Below are 19,189 nucleotides of genomic sequence, written 5' to 3'. Positions count from 1 at the left end.
ATCTTAGATGGGGAATGGCCACATTACGTTATGTAATATTTTTACAAAACTTTATGCATACAAAAATGTAATTCTTAAGAACCAAAGTAAACAAATTTTAAACAAAACTCAATATAATTTAAATTTTCAAATATTCAATATTGTTAAATCCCAGGACAGGTATATAACAATTTAACTCGCTACACTGCAAAAAAAAAAAAAAATAGCAAACATTCTTGACCACAAGCATGATTTCTTGACTATCTTGACTGGTAGACAGCCTGGAGTAAATAAGTACATGGAACGTGTCCAACACTGTTAGCACTAAGAGCCTGCAGTTTCTATGGTTCAACGGACATCGCTGCATTGATATGTGCGAGAACCATTTCAATTCAACTTTTTTGGGACACAAATTTGATACATTATATATTAGAAAAATCAATTCATTTGTGAATATATATCCATAAGCATAAGATAAAAAAAAAAGTTTTAGTTGAGCAAAATGGGCATTTACAGCTGCAGGCATGCATTTGAGGAATCTTATGAACTTGAAGGTTACCAACCTTACCACTCTTTCACTGTAGCATCAATATGTTTGAACATAATTTCCTTACATCAGTCTAATACTGGGATGCTTCTCCATTTTCTACCCAAGTATCAATTTGCAACAAATGAGAAAGGGCTATCTAGTCCAAACTTACCTGCACATTGTCATGTTCTTTTCAGAAAACCATAGAACAGATGTTGTTCACTTTCGGAACATTCTTTAACCCATTCACGTTTTTTTTATCAAAGTAATTGTATTTTTTTTTAATAAAAGTGTTTTTGTAACTGAAGAACGTACGTTTCCGCAAATGGTTTGTGGGGCTATGTGTCGATGGTTTGTGGGGCTATGCGAGAATGGTGTGTGGGGCTACGCATATTTCTTTCGAAACCAATTTTTAACTATTTTAACCTAAACGTGACCCTACCTAACCTAACCTTACCGGGAATCGTTCATGGGGCTATGTGTCAATGGTTGAATTTCCGCTATGAAACATTCCCACATCACACAAAACACCTTCCAGATGTTAAACAATGCTACAGGAACTTATTACCGTTAAGTAGTTTCTTCTGTAAAAATGAAAAAATCTGTCCGGGGAATATCAGATTAGTACCAAAACTACTTCTATGGATTCGAAATCCCAAGCGGAATACTCATAATGAATTTCCACAATGTGCATATAAATTGTTCACTCCTCTCAAGAGTATAAGCGAAATGCAATGACATAATTCGACACAAGTACAAGTAAAATTCATCAACGAAGAAAGCGTAACATTGAGAAGTTGGAATAATAATAATAATAATAATAATAAAATCGCCTTTATTGGAGCGGGCGTGTTTCGGCACATTTCAAATGGGTGATTACAATACACGTGAACAAGATATGCGGAGCGATTATAGCCTGGCATTTATGCACAAAATGAGTGTATAGCAAAGGACATCAAATATTCAGAATATGTTAAGAGCTAAACTTTTGACAGAAGACAAAATAAATCTACTGTCATTTAATGAATATCTGAGATGTATCAAAGTTTAATGCAAAAGTGTATAACAATACACTGGGTGTGTTTTTTATTCCATCATAAAACAGAAGGTACAAGATTATGGGATTCTCACATATGAGGAGATGCACAAACATTACCAAACTAATTTATCCCACTCCCTAATCACAGCCTCTCTGCCTTTGCTCATTTACGCTGTACCATAGGCTATAGAAACAAAGTGAGAGTCCATGGTCACAATAAAATGTTCCAGCGAGCTATGATCAATTGAAGGGCTTGGGTGAAAAACATGGTAAGTGACATTTTGGTATTTTTGAGTTACAAAGTAAAATGTGCCATCCTTCAATTTTAGAGTGAAATTGCCATGTCATACAATTTGCATTAGACTCGGTGAAGCCTTCTGAAATTGGTAAACACAACACAAAAACAATTTATCTACAGTATAGCTTCTAATAATATTTTTTTCATAATGAACTCGGAAATGACCAAGGTGTCACTTAGCATGTTTTACACACAGAGACCTTCAATTGCTTCCTATGAACATTTCTCTTGCATAAGTTACTCATTATTTTTCAAATCATATAAGGAGTATATATTTGTTTACCCCGTCAATTAGAGTAACATTAGCTTGATGGTACACTATCATCAGGCCTTTTCCCATTAATGAATGATATCAAGATAATTTGATGCACTTACTTACCTCAGTAACTCTCAACTGTACCAGGCTATACTGAATAGTTGAAAGCATATAATTCCTGTTGTAAATAATTTTTGGTGTGATACCACAGATTTTTATGTTACTTTTTTATAGATTGTCTGTGCATGTGTGCACATGGTGCATAAATACTCCCTCCCATGGCTTCCAAGAATATCCACATGATACAAATTCATAAAATTGATTGATTGATTTAGTTTACTTTACTTCGCGTTTTGTGCCTCTTGACTAATTTGCGAAGATGGGGGAGTGATGAAATTGATGAATGGACATTCACAAACAACCGAGCCCGAGCGGGATTCGAACCCGGGACCCTTGGCGTCGCAGTGCAATGTGCTAACCACTCAGCCACAGGGTCCGGCACAAATTCATAAAAGAACCAAAGGAATTAAGATAGTTAATTTTCCTAGACACATGGACATCACTGAGAAGTTAATTTTACTAGACACATGGACATCACTGAGAAACATTAAACTGTGTAATAAATAAAAATCAAAACTAATTTACAGGTAAAGCACTAATTTATTTTGAGAATAATCTTGTTCACTGGTCATACATAAAGGAAGGTCACATTTCATTATTTTCTTTGACTCTAAAAAAAAGGGGAAAGAACATAAGTTAAATGAAATTATGTTGTCCACATATACAAAATACACATGTTTTTGGTGACATTAAAACCATGTAGTAAAATGCATGGTTTTAAGGAAAATACAGTTTTGCAGCATAACTTTTTGATATTCTTAGTATCAATCAATAGTATCAATGCACACAGCACTTGGATGAATACGAATTTAACGTCATGGAAAATGCTAAAACAGCGTTCACAATAAAAATCAAACGAATCTCATAAAACTAGGATTCCTACCACTATAATTCACAGTCACACACACATGCTGATGCAGAAAATTGTGTGCGAGAGAAAAAGAGAACCATTGAAAACTGAGTGAATAGTCTTTGACAAAGTATAAGCTGACCACATTGTTATATTCATATGAACAGTCTATTCACAAGAAGCTCCTTTGCAGCTCACCATTGTTACGATGCACACGTGTAGGCTCTATTTCTACAGACATGATATCTGAGGTTCCTTGAAAATTTCAACATCGCCACTGTATATGATACCCATATTGTGGAAAACTGCACACGCGATAACAATGTCTCTAACTGTTTCCACGTCTTCTGGACAAACGTGGAAAACGTCGCTTCCATCCCAAAGGTACTCTCCACAACATTCCTCTGCTGAGCATGGGCATAGTTGTACCTCTTTCAGGATCAGTTGGTGGGTCTTGGAATGGACTGTAGAGGTATGGTCGAGCTGAGCTGAATATCCCTTGCCATGAAGAATTGCATCTTGTCCTTTGGAATATTGAATTATCATAAATACTTCCTGCCCATCTAGCCACGAAGTCAAGAACTCACTTTTTGGACCTGCACTACCTGAAAAAATAACAACAAAATATCCTTAAGACTGATCTCACAATTTAAAATAAGAACATGGAAAGTTGTAACGAAAATTCATTCCACATAAATTAATGCCTGACCACAAATTAACCCAATACACATACCTGATTATTAAAATGTCCATATCTTGTGCATTTTGAAATGCAGAAAATACTCATTTCTGAAGTTAATAACATGAAAATAACTGTGTTTGTAAAAGTTTTTCAATATTATTCAAATCTAAACAATTTCTACATACCTGCCTAAACTACTTGCATAAGTGCACACGAGCAGGATGGTAAAATTATTCTCATCAGAAAACCTGTTCAGTATTTGCTTATAGGCACATGTAGAATATGATTTATGTAAATGCATGTGTGTACTATGAGAATATCGAAATTACAAAAGCAGAGTTTGGACCTATATTAATTTATGTCAAATAAAAATTATCTGAAGGGATACAGCCTCTTCTGTGTACACCTTTGGAATGGAAAATAGAAGAGAAATATTCATGATTTCACAATTATGCTTGTTCAAATATGTTCATGTTAAATCATATATTTTTGTGTAATCATATATACTGTAGTAATAAAATAAAATCAGCGACTACCTTCATTCACCAGGTGATGAACCAAGCTTTGGGGCTATTTTCACCAGGTATCGTGATTTGTCACTGTGGAAATTTATTTTTAAGACACAAATATTTTCTTGTATTCTATCTTTTGCACTGCATGTTAGGGAGGGCAGTTAGGTATTCCATTTGTGTGTCTAAAAATAATCAGAAACTTCTATAGTGCACAGGTTAGGTAGTTTGATTAACTGTTATTGTCTTGTTTATTTTCCCAAGTTAGTGTGAGTAATTTGACATACATACATTGAAAATGTGTGAAAGATATATCTGGTCTCACCACATTGTGCCAGTAGTTGCCCAAAATAGAAATACTAGGTACCCTTAACAATCTGTACTCCCTCAAGAAAGTAAATGCCTTGCATGGTTTATGTTAAATGTTGAGGTTTTTCACTATTTTTAGCTCGCACAGATGTGTCATTGTGAAATAAAGTACGTCTGTTACCTTACTGTGAAACAGCCTGAGGGCTTCTTGCAAGTGAATATAGCACCCAGCACGACATTCCACAACAGGAGCTAAAATTTTTCGTCGTTAAGTTAGGAGTGTTAGGTTTGGAGTTGACGTATTCTTTCGCTCTTTTTGTGTGCACATAAACGGTTTTTTTACTAATAAAAGGCGGCGAAAGTAACTGTAGATGGAAGGTTTTAACTTACGCCGGTCATACTTTGGAATCAAATACATCCGTTATTTGTGTTTTCCGCGAGTTGGAACCAATTTAATATTACGTAAAACATCGAAATCTGTCCATTAAAAAGAAAACAAAACAATTCTCGAGGGAGTACATTGGATTAACGGCACCGAAATCCTATTGTATTCCATTATTTTGCTACACAACTGAGTAACAAATCGATGCACTACTTCAGAATCAAATAATGTTCATGCAGAAGCAATATTATTATAATACAGGATTACACTTTTCTTTATGAATCAATAAACCGAAGAAAGAGAGGCAGTACAACCAATTAACAAGGTTTAGGTTTCCTCAAACTAAGATAATTACGTAGAGAGTAGTTCAATTTACATACCTGATGCAAAACTGAGGCATAAAAACTGGACAAAACAGCTGTTGCAATGAGAAAATCTTCAAAATATGCATCCTCTTTATCATAGTTTCTAACTGCAACGTCCATTTACATTTTCTCAAGAGAACATTCGTTATCTCAAGAGACCTGTTTAGTTCTCTTGGCGAATACAGGATCTTAAGAGACCGAATATCGCTCTTACGCTGCCAAGAAGTGTCTATGAAACAGCGAATCTTAAGATGGATCTTGAGAGAGAACTATGAAACGCCAAAAGTGTCTCTTGGCACAGACTGTTCTTATCAAAGATGGTGAAGCAAACCGTCTCTTGGCTAGTATCTTGAGATACGTTTATGAAACAGCATGGCGTCTTAAGAGAGGTCTCAAGACGCTTTCCTTTCTTGAGAAACGACTATGAATACGGGCCTAAGACATTTAAGTTTGATGTTCCTAGTACTCATCAAGTATTTCGAGTAGGTTAACTTAGTTAAATTAGTACTTGTACACTTTGTCTCGTCTTCTGCATGCGTTTATATGTAAAGTTCTTAATACGAAAAAATACTTTTTTGAACTATGGCAACGATAACTTGCAGCCAAATTTGAACCAGAGAAATTTAAAATATCTGCAAATTACAAACTGGGATTGCGTTTTCAAAGTCTGAAACTACTATCTTACAAACTATTTCATCATTCTTCCTCCACATAAAACTTTCCAAAAAATTTTTGCATGTGGAACTTTGATCCGTACGTAAATTATTGTACAGTAAATAAATATATGAAGAAGGTTGGGAATTCTTTCGAATTTAGAGTAAGTTTCAAATGCAGAGTAAAATTTTATCTAGATTGTATATTGCCTCTTTCACTTGATAATTTCAAAAATAAAGTTACATTATGGAGAATGGTAAAGATTGGATTTTAAGTATATCAGTATAATTTTAATACTTTCTGATGTTATGTAAAATTTGAAATGTTCCTGGAAATGATTGCAACGTTCTGAATGAATAAGAAGGAACTATTCAGTCAGAAAACTAAATATTAGGCTTTTGTACTGCGTTGTGTTAAATGTTGTAAATAGATTATACCAGACTACTATCGGATTAAAAATTACGGATATTCAAGTTTGGACTCCAATTAAAAGTTAATCAGTAGAACCACATAAAAACAAGTTACATCAAAATTCAGCTTATTCAATTCTGTGTCAATCTATAGTTATCAATTTATTTTTGATTATGCCTTCTATTTTTACCATCGTGAGAACAAAATAGGATTATTTTTTAGTTTGGCAAACTATAGCTCTCTTTGAGATTCTATAAATAAAGAACGGGTGTTTTTTTATATATAGATTATATATTATATAATTTATTTATTTATTATCCAAACTCTAATATCCATAATTTATAATCCGATAGTACTCCTGTGACGTTCTGTGAGGCCCGTAGTACCTCGGAGGCCTCTGTCGATCTCCTTGGCGTAGTGGTTAGCACATCGCGCTTCGACGCCAGGGGTCCCGGATTCGAATCCAATCGGGTAAGACATTGATTTGTGCTTAATGAGAAAATTGAGAATTTAGTAAATGTGATAGTATATGTGAAAACAAATATTGATTGATTGATTTGCTTAATTTACTTTGCATCTTGTGTCACTTTTGGCTAATTTGCGAAGATAGGGATGAGTGATGAAATGATGAATGAACACTCACAAACATTCATGCCCAAGCCAGGATTCGAACCCAAACCTCTGGCGTTGAAGTTCGATGCTAACCACTACGCCAAGGAGGCCGGCTTGTGGAAACAAAGAAAGAGATCCTCTTATGGGTTTTACTTTCATATTTAAAAAAAGACAGAAAAGCAAAAATAAACCAAATATGTCAATCAATTCTTTCTTTGTAACTCTTTCACTATGCAATTCTTCTTTAGCATGCAACGTTTCTTATTAAAATCATAATGCGATTTACGAAATGATGAAATCTGAAATTCTAATGAGAACACGGACAACCTTCTTTGTAATATATCGATCAGGTTTCAGAAACATGAATTTTTACAATACGTTTGCATGTGCAATTTTCCCTCTTTTAAAAGTAGCATGTTTTAATTATGTTACTAATCATTAAAGGAATACCTCAATACCAGCCCGAAGTATGATAATTAATATTTACCCCTCAAAGTAATGAAACATTTTCCCTCTCTGAAACTTTCATAGAAATTATAGCGGCCGTTTGCTTCGGCCTAGCCCCGAACGAACATAACCGAAGGCGCACCGAGCATAACCGATCCTCCCACATGACGTCATGCGCTCGTGCATGATCGGTAATTTTCGGATGGCGCTACCTTATAGTATATTAAGTTACCTTGACTCGCGCAAACATCATTGAAAACAATTGAATAGCGCTCCAGCTCGCGGTTCACACCGTTCGGCAGGGACGGTAATGTGTCAATATAGCAGTGGCGGAGCGTGACCTTTCCAACAGTGTAAGCCTATCATGATGAAGGTTTCCCGTTGTTCTTATTTTTTGGCTGACATGGTTAGTGATTTATCCTCACACATCGACCCCCCCCCCCCAATTTTTTCAGAACACTTCCCTGGAATTTTTCACCAAATTAAAAATTCTGGATAAATCTCTGGGATTGGTGTTTTCTGTGCTAGGCTGTGTGTATCCTGCATTTCAACTGATAATTAAGTCAATCTTATTCCTATCACAATGAGTAACGTAACGATAAAAATATGCAAAGTTAGATAAAATTAATAATAATAATAATAATAAAGAAACGAAAACAGAAGGAAACAGAAAAGTGCTGAATACTTTTTACAACCGCATAACCAAGTATCAACTTCGTACCCTGAATCACAAAATCGGCGCACTTTTTTTTCGTTTCTGTTACTATGCCTGCTAGAGAAGGAAGGGGTGGGCCTACCTACATCCTCAAGTTTCTTCTTGGCAGCAAAATCCTTGCTGGATAACGGCGTTTGCACCAAGTTCTCCACCCCACCGCACAATCACACTCGTTTTATTCCATAATGCACTTCACTATCACACCACAGCACAGGGCCGACAGTCCGCTTTCAATAGATGGAATTCGCAAAAGCAATACCTCGACAACAAGAACGGGGAAACAAAAAGAAACCAGATCCAAAATTGGTCACTGCTCAAAGCAGTGATCTTTCGGGCTGTGAGGGGAATATCCCTTTCGGATATAAATAAATTCCCTCTCGTGCCTTAAAATTCCCTATATTTAGTAAAAAAAAAAAAATACAATATTAATTATAGAAGAAATGCTCATTAATTGTATGGACATATTCAGAAATGTCTATCAAAGGACATGTAAGTGCTTTCTTAGGATACTGTAAAAGCAAATCTAGCACCTAAAAGATCATAAACAGGCTTTTCGAACGCTGTTCGAAGAGTGTTTGAATCACGGACTACGTAATTAGTAATATTTGGTTCACATTTGACATGAGATTTGTAAAATTGGTTCAATCTTCAGCTTTCATTAACATTTATTTATTTATTTATTTTTGCACTTTTTAGCTCAATTATTACCAGCTGAGTTTATACATAAACGGTAAACAGAGATCTTAATATTTCTGATGTTTATGCTCTCCTACAAGCTAACAACAGAAACAAGAATTTAGCACATCAATGTGTATCTAGTTTTCCCGTATCCCGCTCATTTTTAGGTTTCTCCTTTTTCCCCTTCCTGTTAGATTTTTGCTTCAGAATTCCCGGTTCCCTGGAAAAAAACCCTCCTTGAAGCACCGCCGGCTCAAATTTCCTTTGCAGTCAACCATTCATACCCGACAAGGCTGGAGCCCCTCCTTTTGCAGGACATGTGTTTCGCTAGCGCGTATTCAGTGAAGCCAACCCAAGCATAATGGTGCTAAATTTCGCACAAGTTTAAAAAGTCGTTTGTAAGTTGGGGATATAAATAAAACAAGAGGGCCACTTTTTGTTGTGGTTGAATTTTCTCAAACTTTTCACGTATAACGTCGAACCAATGCCGTTGGTTGAACCGTTCGAATTTATATTTATATTTTTGTTATAAATTAATATTAATAATATGAAAATCACAGAACAATTTAGTAGTATGTAGCATAATTTTGTAGTTTAAACGACACCATGGATGTCCAGAAGGGGCAAGGCAAGGATACACTTCCTGAAAAATGAATGTCAACCATTTTCACACATACAATTTCATTTCAGTCACATCAAATTGTTAATTATTGTAAGGGCGTTGAAGAAAAATGTTAACTTCAAATTGAATTAGTATATTCTGAGAAGGGAAATATACCTAGTTTACCCCAACCCCTGAAAAAAAATACTTTGCTTAATCCTCCCTGGTGGAAAGAAATACTGCGCACGTCCATGAACAACACTTTTTCTAAACATGGGGTTTGCAACGCTGCTGTAAGCCTCTGGCCGTAGGTTTACAGACCTAGGGTTTGGCCCGCTCTTCTCCCTATATTCCTTGCTCTTCTTCATCCAGATACGGTAGGCACTGCTCCTTCGCGGTCAGAAATTTGTAAGGCAACATTGAGACGGCTTACAACTTTCCGCAAGCAAAAGGCGGGAGTTCCCATGTGTCCCCTGGTGCTGAAGTGTTGCAATCTAACAAACAGGATCTCGAAGACTGGTATCGGCCGAGTTGAACTTTGAAGTTTTTACTAATTTTGCCATATAATTACATACATTTTACTAGAACTAATAAAGTGTAAGCCCGGCTTACACGGCTTACATGGACGCTCCGCGCCTGCAATATAGCATGGCGTAGTGGTTGCTTCTTTTATGCAGTGCATGTTCATTGGCTAGCTAGTAACTAGTGTTGCCAACTGTAATAATGAAGCACTATTTCTGTCACGGAAGGGGAAAGGCAGGTAAAATGACGGTAAGTTTTGTTGGATTGGAAGCACCATATTTTTATTTTATACTAAGTATTTTACCGGTTTGACGTTGTGTGCATGTATTGCGTGTGTGTATGTGAAAGTGTGTGTTTATTAATGAACGTTAAATTCCATAATGCCTCCAGTTCTGTCAAAGTTGAAATCAAAAACCTTGCATAGCCAAGCTCGGGAAATTCTAAGCAACGTGCACGAGTTCATGAAGGAGGAAGCCAGTGAAGGTGTTAGCATCCCAATACAGCATTTTGGCAAGAGAGCAGCGGCTGCGACTGGAGTTCCTGAACGAACAATCAGGGCTATCATGAGCGAAAGACAATCTCTTGAGATGTCAGAAGGCCCCTCCACATCATTCCACACTCCCGGGAAAGAACGACAAAGACCAACGACCAAATCGTCAGTGGACGCTTTCGATGAAAACGTTATCCGTAGGCGCATATACGACTACGCTCTGCGTGAAAATGAAGTGCGACATTGAAAAAATTGCATGTCAAATTACAGGCGGACATACATTTTATGGGAAGTCAAGAGAGTTTGCGACGTTTGCTGCGAAAGATGAGATTTAGGTGGAGGAAGAGGAGGCTGCCATTTTTGCTGCTTAATGCGATGCATATTGTTTTCTGTGTTAAAATTGCCATGCTTTGATGGGTGACCAAGTTCATAGCAGGGCCGGCGGAAGGGGAGGGCGAACCGTGCCACCGGCCAGGGCGGCAAAATTTGTAGAGAAGAAAAAAATAAGCCTATTGAAAACTGTGGTCGAGCGAGATATTGTTTTGCGCTTAATAGTATTGAAATAGCATAAGAAGTCTCATTATTTATTTTATATTTTGATGTTTTTCTTAGGAATATATTGATTTTCAATTTCCCGTTGCTGCGTAATGGCGGGGGGGGGGGGTCGAAATGGAACGGCATCTACCGCCACCGCCCAAGGAGGCAAAATTACTAGCGCCAGCCCTGTTTCATAGCAAAAGAAAAAACCGTGCAGCTTATCGTCTAGTGGCAGTATATGTACTTGTTATTGTTGTGGAAGCCGGCATCGTTTGTAAATGTAGAAGAAAGGCAACCGACTTTCGCCGATCACAGAGAGGAAATAATAATACTGCTTGAGGAGGAGTGTTGTGGTCCAATTGTCGCGGTTTAACACGTTGGCATGTTGTTATCTGCCGTTGCAGTTCCGTACCAGTGTATACGGGTTTTGGGAGTGAACAGTTAGAACGCCACCAGTGCATTAATGCAATGAAAAATAATATTTTTTTATTTTGTTTGAAATCACTCAAATAAGGAATCATATGAAGAAGTCTTCTTTGCAGCATTTTTGGTAATTTTACGTATGTGTTAGTTCATATTTTGCGAATTTTAGTCCATATGTATGTAGCTACATACAAAGCCACTTGTTAGTACATATTAATCCTAGTCCTGGTATAATGCATGACGTTTAAAACTCAACGTTAGATGGACCTGAATTCTCTAATTTCCTTGTTGTACGTAACAGCTGTGCATCGGCGCACTGCAGCGATTTTTCTATCTGCTCCATTAGCAACACTGCTTCTTTAGTTCTGTCGCGCATCGCACGGCAGAAATATCTGTGCTGGACTCTACCGGCTCGCTTTGAAGTCGACGGAGAGCGCCCAACAGCTCCAACAATGTGAATGAGACTCCACGTGGAGTAGACGAGCACAATGACTAGGGGTGTGCGGGACAGAATTTTCGGGACGCGAAAAATTCGCAATTTCCCGACAAAGTCGGAAAATTTACGGGACGGGAAATATCCAAAATTTTCCGAAGCTCTGGAAATATCGAATTCTACACGTCATTTTCACTTTAAGTGATGGTTTTCTCATTTCTGGAACAAAAACGAACAATTTCCGATAAGTTCAAGACATTTACAATGCAGAAAACGTAGAGAATTAACGACTTTTAAACATGACCATTCGGTATTTCCCGACTGCTCGTGATCCCGAAAAGTCGGGATCGGGACGGGAATTTTTTTTTCCCGATCCCGGTCCTGACTTTTTGAGATCCCGCACACCCCTAACAATGACAGCTGTACCCATTGGCTCAAGGACTCCACGTGGAGTAGACGAGCACAATGACACCTGCGCCCATTGGTTGAAGGTTGAGTGTCATTGGACGAAAACAACTCACCCGCTATTTATCCCCACCCACGTTTGTGGCGGCCGTTTCCTTTAGGGCCGTATTCATAGTTAAATCTCAAGACACTGTGTAAGAGATTCTTAGCCAAGACGATCTTGGGAAGGTAATCTCGTCTTGAGACAGTGTCGTTTCATAGTCGTATCTTGAGAAACTCTTGGCTAAGAGCCTCACTTCCCAAGGAAAGAAACTTTCTCTTCGCCAAGACGACGATCCTGAGATACGATTGCCTGAAGTGATACCAACTTAAAAGAACTGCAAGAGAAATTGTCAAAAGAAACAACAAAACACATTTTGAAATACATTAATAAATTACGTGAAGTTATGAACAGAGTCGTAAAAGTACATTTATTTCGATAAGTGATGATTTTGTTACAGAAGATGAATTACTTTCCTGGCTTTGTATGTTTTTCTTGGGTTAGCGATAGAGTTGTATGTTGGTAGTAAAACAAAAGAAAATCACGCAGCGGTGTGCAGTCAAGACGTAAATTCACAGCAGGCGCTGTGCTGTAGCTTCATGATTTGTTGTTCATATACGTTGATGAAAGAGAAACAAGAACAACAAAATAATTATCTACTCACGGATTAAAACTTATAGATACTAGAGTTTGGATTCAAATTAAAAATTAACCAGTAATTAATCTACATAGAAACGAGTTACATCAAAACTCAGCGTACTCAATTCTACGTTAATCTATGCTATGCAATTTTTTTTTGTCTTGAGAAAAAAGTGTCCCCCCCTTTTTTTTTGCATACGATCGCTCTCTTTGAAATTCTATAAAAAAGAAATGGGTGGTCATTTGATTTGATACATTATATATTAGAAAAATCAATTCATTTGTGAATATATATCCATAAGCATCGGATAAAAAAAAAAAGGTTTAGTTGTGCAAAATGGGCATTTACAGCTGCAGGCATGCATTTGAGGAATCTTATGAACTTGAAGGTTACCAACCTTACCACTCTTTCACTGTAGCATCAATCTGTTTGAACATAATTTCCTTACATCAGTCTAATACTGGGATGCTTCTCCATTTTCTACCCAAGTTTGCAACAAATGAGAAAGGGCTATCTAGTCCAAACTTACTTGCACATTGTCATGTTCTTTTCAGAAAACCATAGAACAGATGTTGTTCACTTTGTTAATATTTACAATTTTTTTTCCTGAAATCTACTTGATGTCCTCTTTCCACATACATAAAATAGAAGAAATCATGAAAGAAACTAAAAACTTCAGTAAATATCTGATATTCCCCGGACACCTATAACTTCTTCGTTTTGTCAATTTTTGACATTTGTATTTACCTATCTGCTTCGCGGAACATTCTTTAATTCATTCACGTTTTTTTGATCAAAGTAATTGTAATTTTTTTTAATAAAAGTGTTTTTGTAACTGAAGAACGTACGTTTCCGCAAATGGTTTGTGGGGCTATGCATATTTCTTTCGAAACCAATTTTTAACTATTGCAACCTAAACATGACCCTACCTAACCTAACCTAACCTTACCGGGAATCGTTCATGGGGCTATGTGTCAATGGTTGAATTTTCGCTATGAAACATTCCCACATCACACAAAACCTTCCAGATGTTAAACAATGCTACAGGAACTTATTACCGTTAAGTAGTTTCTTTTGTAAAAATGAAAAAATCTGTCCGGGGAATATCAGATTAGTACAAAAACTACTTCTATGGATTCGAAATCCCAAGCGGAATACTCATAATGAATTTCCACAATGTGCATATAAATTGTTCACTCCTATTCTCAAGAGTATAAGCGAAATGCAATGATATAATTCGACACAAGTACAAGTAAAATTCATGAACAAAGAAAGCGTAACATCTAGAAGTGGGAATTTCAAATGGGTGGTTACAATACACGTGAACAAGATATGTGGAGCGATTATAGCCTGGCATTTGTGCACAAAATGAGTGTATAGCAAAGGACATCAAATATTCAGAATATGTTAAGAGCTAAACTTTTGACAGAAGACAAAATAAATCTACTGTCATTTAATGAATATCTGAGATGTATCAAAGTTTAATGCAAAAGTGTATAACAATACACTGGGTGTGTTTTTTATTCCATCATAAAACAGAAGGTACAAGATTATGGGATTCTCACATATGAGGAGATGCACAAACATTACCAAACTAATTTATCCCACTCCCTAATCACAGCCTCTCTGCCTTTGCTCATTTACGCTGTACCATAGGCTATAGAAACAAAGTGAGAGTCCATGGTCACAATAAAATGTTCCAGCAAGCTATGATCAATTGAAGGGCTTGGGTGGAAAACATGGTAAGTGACATTTTGGTATTTTTGAGTTACAAAGTAAAATGTGCCATCCTTCAATTTTAGAGTGAAATTGCCATGTCATACAATTTGCATTGGACTCGGTGAAGCCTTCTGAAATTGGTAAACACAACACAAAAACAATTTATCTACAGTATAGCTTCTAATAATATTTTTTTATAATGAACTCGGAAATGACCAAGGTGTCACTTAGCATGTTTTACACACAGAGACCTTCAATTGCTTCCTAGGAACATTTCTCTTGCATAAGTTACTCATTATTTTTCAAATCGTATAAGGAGTATATTTTTTTTTACCCAGTTAATTAGAGTAACATTAGCTTGATTGTACACTATCATCAGGCCTTTTCCCATTAATGAATGATATCAAGAGAATTTGATGCACTTACTTACCTGAGTAACTCTCAACTGTACCAGGCTATACTGAATAGTTAAAAGCATATAATTCCTTTTGTAAATAATTTTTGGTGTGATACCACAGATTTTTATGTTACTTTTTTATCGATTGTCTGTGCATGTGTGCACATGGTGCATACATACTCCCTCTCATGGCTTCCAAGAATATCCACATGTTACAAATTCATAAAATTGATTGATTGATTTAGTTTACTTTACTTCGCGTTTTGTGCCTCTTGGCTAATTTGCGAAGATGGGGATGAGTGATAAAATTGATGAATGGACATTCACAAACAACCGAGCCCGAGCGGGATTCAAACCCGGGACCCTTGGCGTCGCAGCGCAATGTGCTAACCACTCAGCCACAGGGTCCGGCACAAATTCATAAAAGAACCAAAGGAATTAAGATAGTTAATTTTCCTAGACACATGGACATCACTGAGAAGTTAATTTTACTAGACACATGGACATCACTGAGAAGTTAATTTTACTAGACACATGGACATCACTGAGAAACATTAAACTGTGTAATAAATAAAAATCAAAACTAATTTACAGGTAAAGCACTAATTTATTTTGAGAATAATCTTGTTCACTGGTCATACATAAAGGAAGGTCACATTTCATTATTTTCTTTGACTCTAAGAAAAAGGGGAAAGAACATAAGTTAAATGAAATTATGTTGTCCACGTATACAAAATACACATGTTTTTGGTGACATTAAAACCATGTAGTAAAATGCATGGTTTTAAGGAAAATACAGTTTTGCAGGATAACTTTTTGATATTCTTAGTATCAATGCACACAGCACTTGGATGAATACGAATTTAACGTCATGGAAAATGCTAAAACAGCGTTCACAATAAAAATCAAATGAAGAGATACCCAGGTGGCATCTCATAAAACTAGGATTCCTACCACTATAATTCACTGTCACACACTCATGCTGACGCAGAAAATTGTGTGCGAGAGAAAAAGAGAAACATTGAAAACTGAGTGAATAGTCTTTGACAAAGTATAAGCTGACCACATTGTTATATTCATATGAACAGTCTATTCACAAGAAGCTCCTTTGCAGCTCACCATTGTTACGATGCACACGTGTAGGCTCTATTTCTACAGACATGATATCTGAGGTTCCTTGAAAATTTCAACATCGCCACTGTATATGATACCCATATTGTGGAAAACTGCACACGCGATAACAATGTCTCGAACTGTTTCCAAGTCTTCTGGACAAACGTGGAAAACGTCACTTCCATGTAACAAAGGTACTCTCCACAACATTCTTCTGCTGAGCATGGGCATAGTTGTACCTCTTTCAGGATCAGTTAGTGGGTCTTGGAATGGACTGTAGAGGTATGGTCGAGCTGAGCTGAATATCCCTTGCCATGAAGAATTGCATCTTGTCCTTTGGAATATTGAATTATCATAAATACTTCCTGCCCATCTAGCCACGAAGTCAAGAACTCCCTTTTGGGACCTGCACTACCTGAAAAAATAACAACAAAATATCCTTAAGACTGATCTCACAATTTAAAATAAGAACATGGAAAGTTGTAAAGAAAATTCATTCCACATAAATTAATGCCTAACCACAACTTAACCCAATACACATACCTGATTATTAAAATGTCCATATCTTGTGCATTTTGAAATGCAGAAAATACTCATTTCTGAAGTTAATAACATGAAAATAACTGTGTTTGTAAAAGTTTTTCAGTATTATTCAAATCTAAACAATTTCTACATACCTGCCTAAACTACTTGCATAAGTGCACACGAGCAGGATGGTAAAATTATTCTTATCAGAAAACCTGTTCAGTTTTTGCTTATAGGCACATGTAGAATATGATTTATGTAAATGCGTGTGTGTACTATGAGAATATCGAAATTACAAAAGCAGAGTTTGGACCTATATTAATTTATGTCAAATAAAAATTATCTGAAGGGATACAGCCTCTTCTGTGTACACCTTTGGAATGGAAAATAGAAGAGAAATATTCATGATTTCACAATTATGCTTGTTCAAATATGTTCATGTTAAATCATATATTTTTGTGTAATCATATATACTGTAGTAATAAAATAAAATCAGCGACTAGCTTCATTCACCAGGTGATGAACCAAGCTTTGGGGCTATTTTCACCAGGTCTCGTGATTTGTCACTGTGGAAATTTATTTTTAAGAGACAAATATTTTCTTGTATTCTATTTTTTGCACTGCATGTTAGGGAAGGCAGTTAGGTATTCCATGTGTGTGTGTCTAAAAATAATCAGAAACTTCTATAGTGCACGGGTTAGGTAGTTTGATAACTGTTATTGTCTTGTTTATTTTCCCAAGTTACTGTGAGTAATTTGACATACATACATTGAAAATGTGTGAAATATATATCTGATCTCACCACATTGTGCCAGTAGTTGCACCCAAAATAGAAATACTAGGTACCCTTAACAATCTGTACTCCCTCAAGAAAGTAAATGCCTTGCATGGTTTATGTTAAATGTTGAGGTTTTTCACTATTTTTAGCTCGCACAGATGTGTCATTGTGAAATAAAGTACGTCTGTTACCTTACTGTGAAACAGCCTGAGGGCTTCTTGCAAGTGAATATAGCACCCAGCACGACATTCCACAACAGGAGCTAAAATTTTTCGGAGTGTTAGGTTTGGAGTTGACGTGTTCTTTCGCTCTTTTTGTGTGCACATAAACGGTTTTTTACTAATAAAAGGCGGCGAAAGTAACTGTAGATGGAAGGTTTTAACTTACGCCGGTCATACTTTGGAATCAAATACATCCGTTATTTGTGTTTTCCGCGAGTTGGAACCAATTTAATATTACGTAAAACATCGAAATCTGTCCATTAAAAAGAAAACAAAACAATTCTCGAGGGAGTACATTGGGTTAACGGCACCGAAATCCTATTGTATTCCATTATTTTGCTACACAACTGAGTAACAAATCGATGCACTACTTCAGAATCAAATAATGTTCATGCAGAAGCAATATTATTATAATACAGGATTACACTTTTCTTTATGAATCAATAAACCGAAGAAAGAGAGGCAGTACAACCAATTAACAAGGTTTAGGTTTCCTCAAACTAAGATAATTACGTAGAGAGTAGTTCAATTTACATACCTGATGCAAAACTGAGGCATAAAAACTGGACAAAACAGCTGTTGCAATGAGAAAATTTTCAAAATATCCATCCTCTTCATCATAGTTTCTAACTGCAACGTCCATTTTTATTTTCTGAAGAGAACATTCTGTATCTCAAGAGACCTGTTTCGTTCTCTTGGCGAATACAGGATCTTAAGAGACCAAATATCGCTCTTACGCTGCCAAGAAGTGTCTATGAAACAGCGAATCTTAAGATGGATCTTGAGAGAGAACTATGAAACGCCAAAAGTGTATCTTGGCACAGACTGTTCTTATCCAAGATGGTGAAGTAAACCGTCTCTTGGCTAGTATCTTGAGATACGTTTATGAAACAGCATGGCGTCTTAAGAGAGGTCTCAAGATGCTTTCCTTTCTTGAGAAACGACTATGAATACGGGCCTTATTCTTCCACGTTAACGAAGTAAACGTGTGGACTATACAAAAGAAATAATAGCTCGAGAACAAAGTTGCATTCTTTAATTATATCCAATAACTATTGCTGGATCATAATTTTATTTTATTTACTTTTCATTAAATTTACATTGTTTAATATAAAATAATATTTTTACTTCATCATTTGTTTATACAGGGTGTCCCAATAAATTGTATATGGGGCATTTCACGAAAAGTAGTCCTACTCCTTGTCAATAGCAAATGAATTAATGTGGAAATTATTATTATTTTTAATTGCATTAAGGTTTAGATGTTTGTGAATGTATATAATTTACACATTTCACCAATAAAAACACCTGCAGCCTATATATTTCACAGAAAAATGAAGTAAAAAATTTCCTATTTACTTGCAGTTCGTTGAATGCACGTATTTAGGTTCAAGAGCAACTGCGTAATTTTAGACTTCAGAGGAAAAGAGACGGGAGATCACTTTTCGCCTTTATGTTAATTGGTTAAGATGTCTTGTGTAAGGAGGATGACTTCCACACAGTGGCGTGT

The sequence above is a fragment of the Lepisma saccharinum genome, chromosome 8, assembly GCF_977018435.1.
Source record: "Lepisma saccharinum chromosome 8, izLepSacc3.1, whole genome shotgun sequence".
Taxonomy (NCBI): domain Eukaryota; kingdom Metazoa; phylum Arthropoda; class Insecta; order Zygentoma; family Lepismatidae; genus Lepisma; species Lepisma saccharinum.
The sequence above is the reverse complement of the archived record's forward strand: the minus strand, read 5'-3'. Positions refer to the sequence as shown.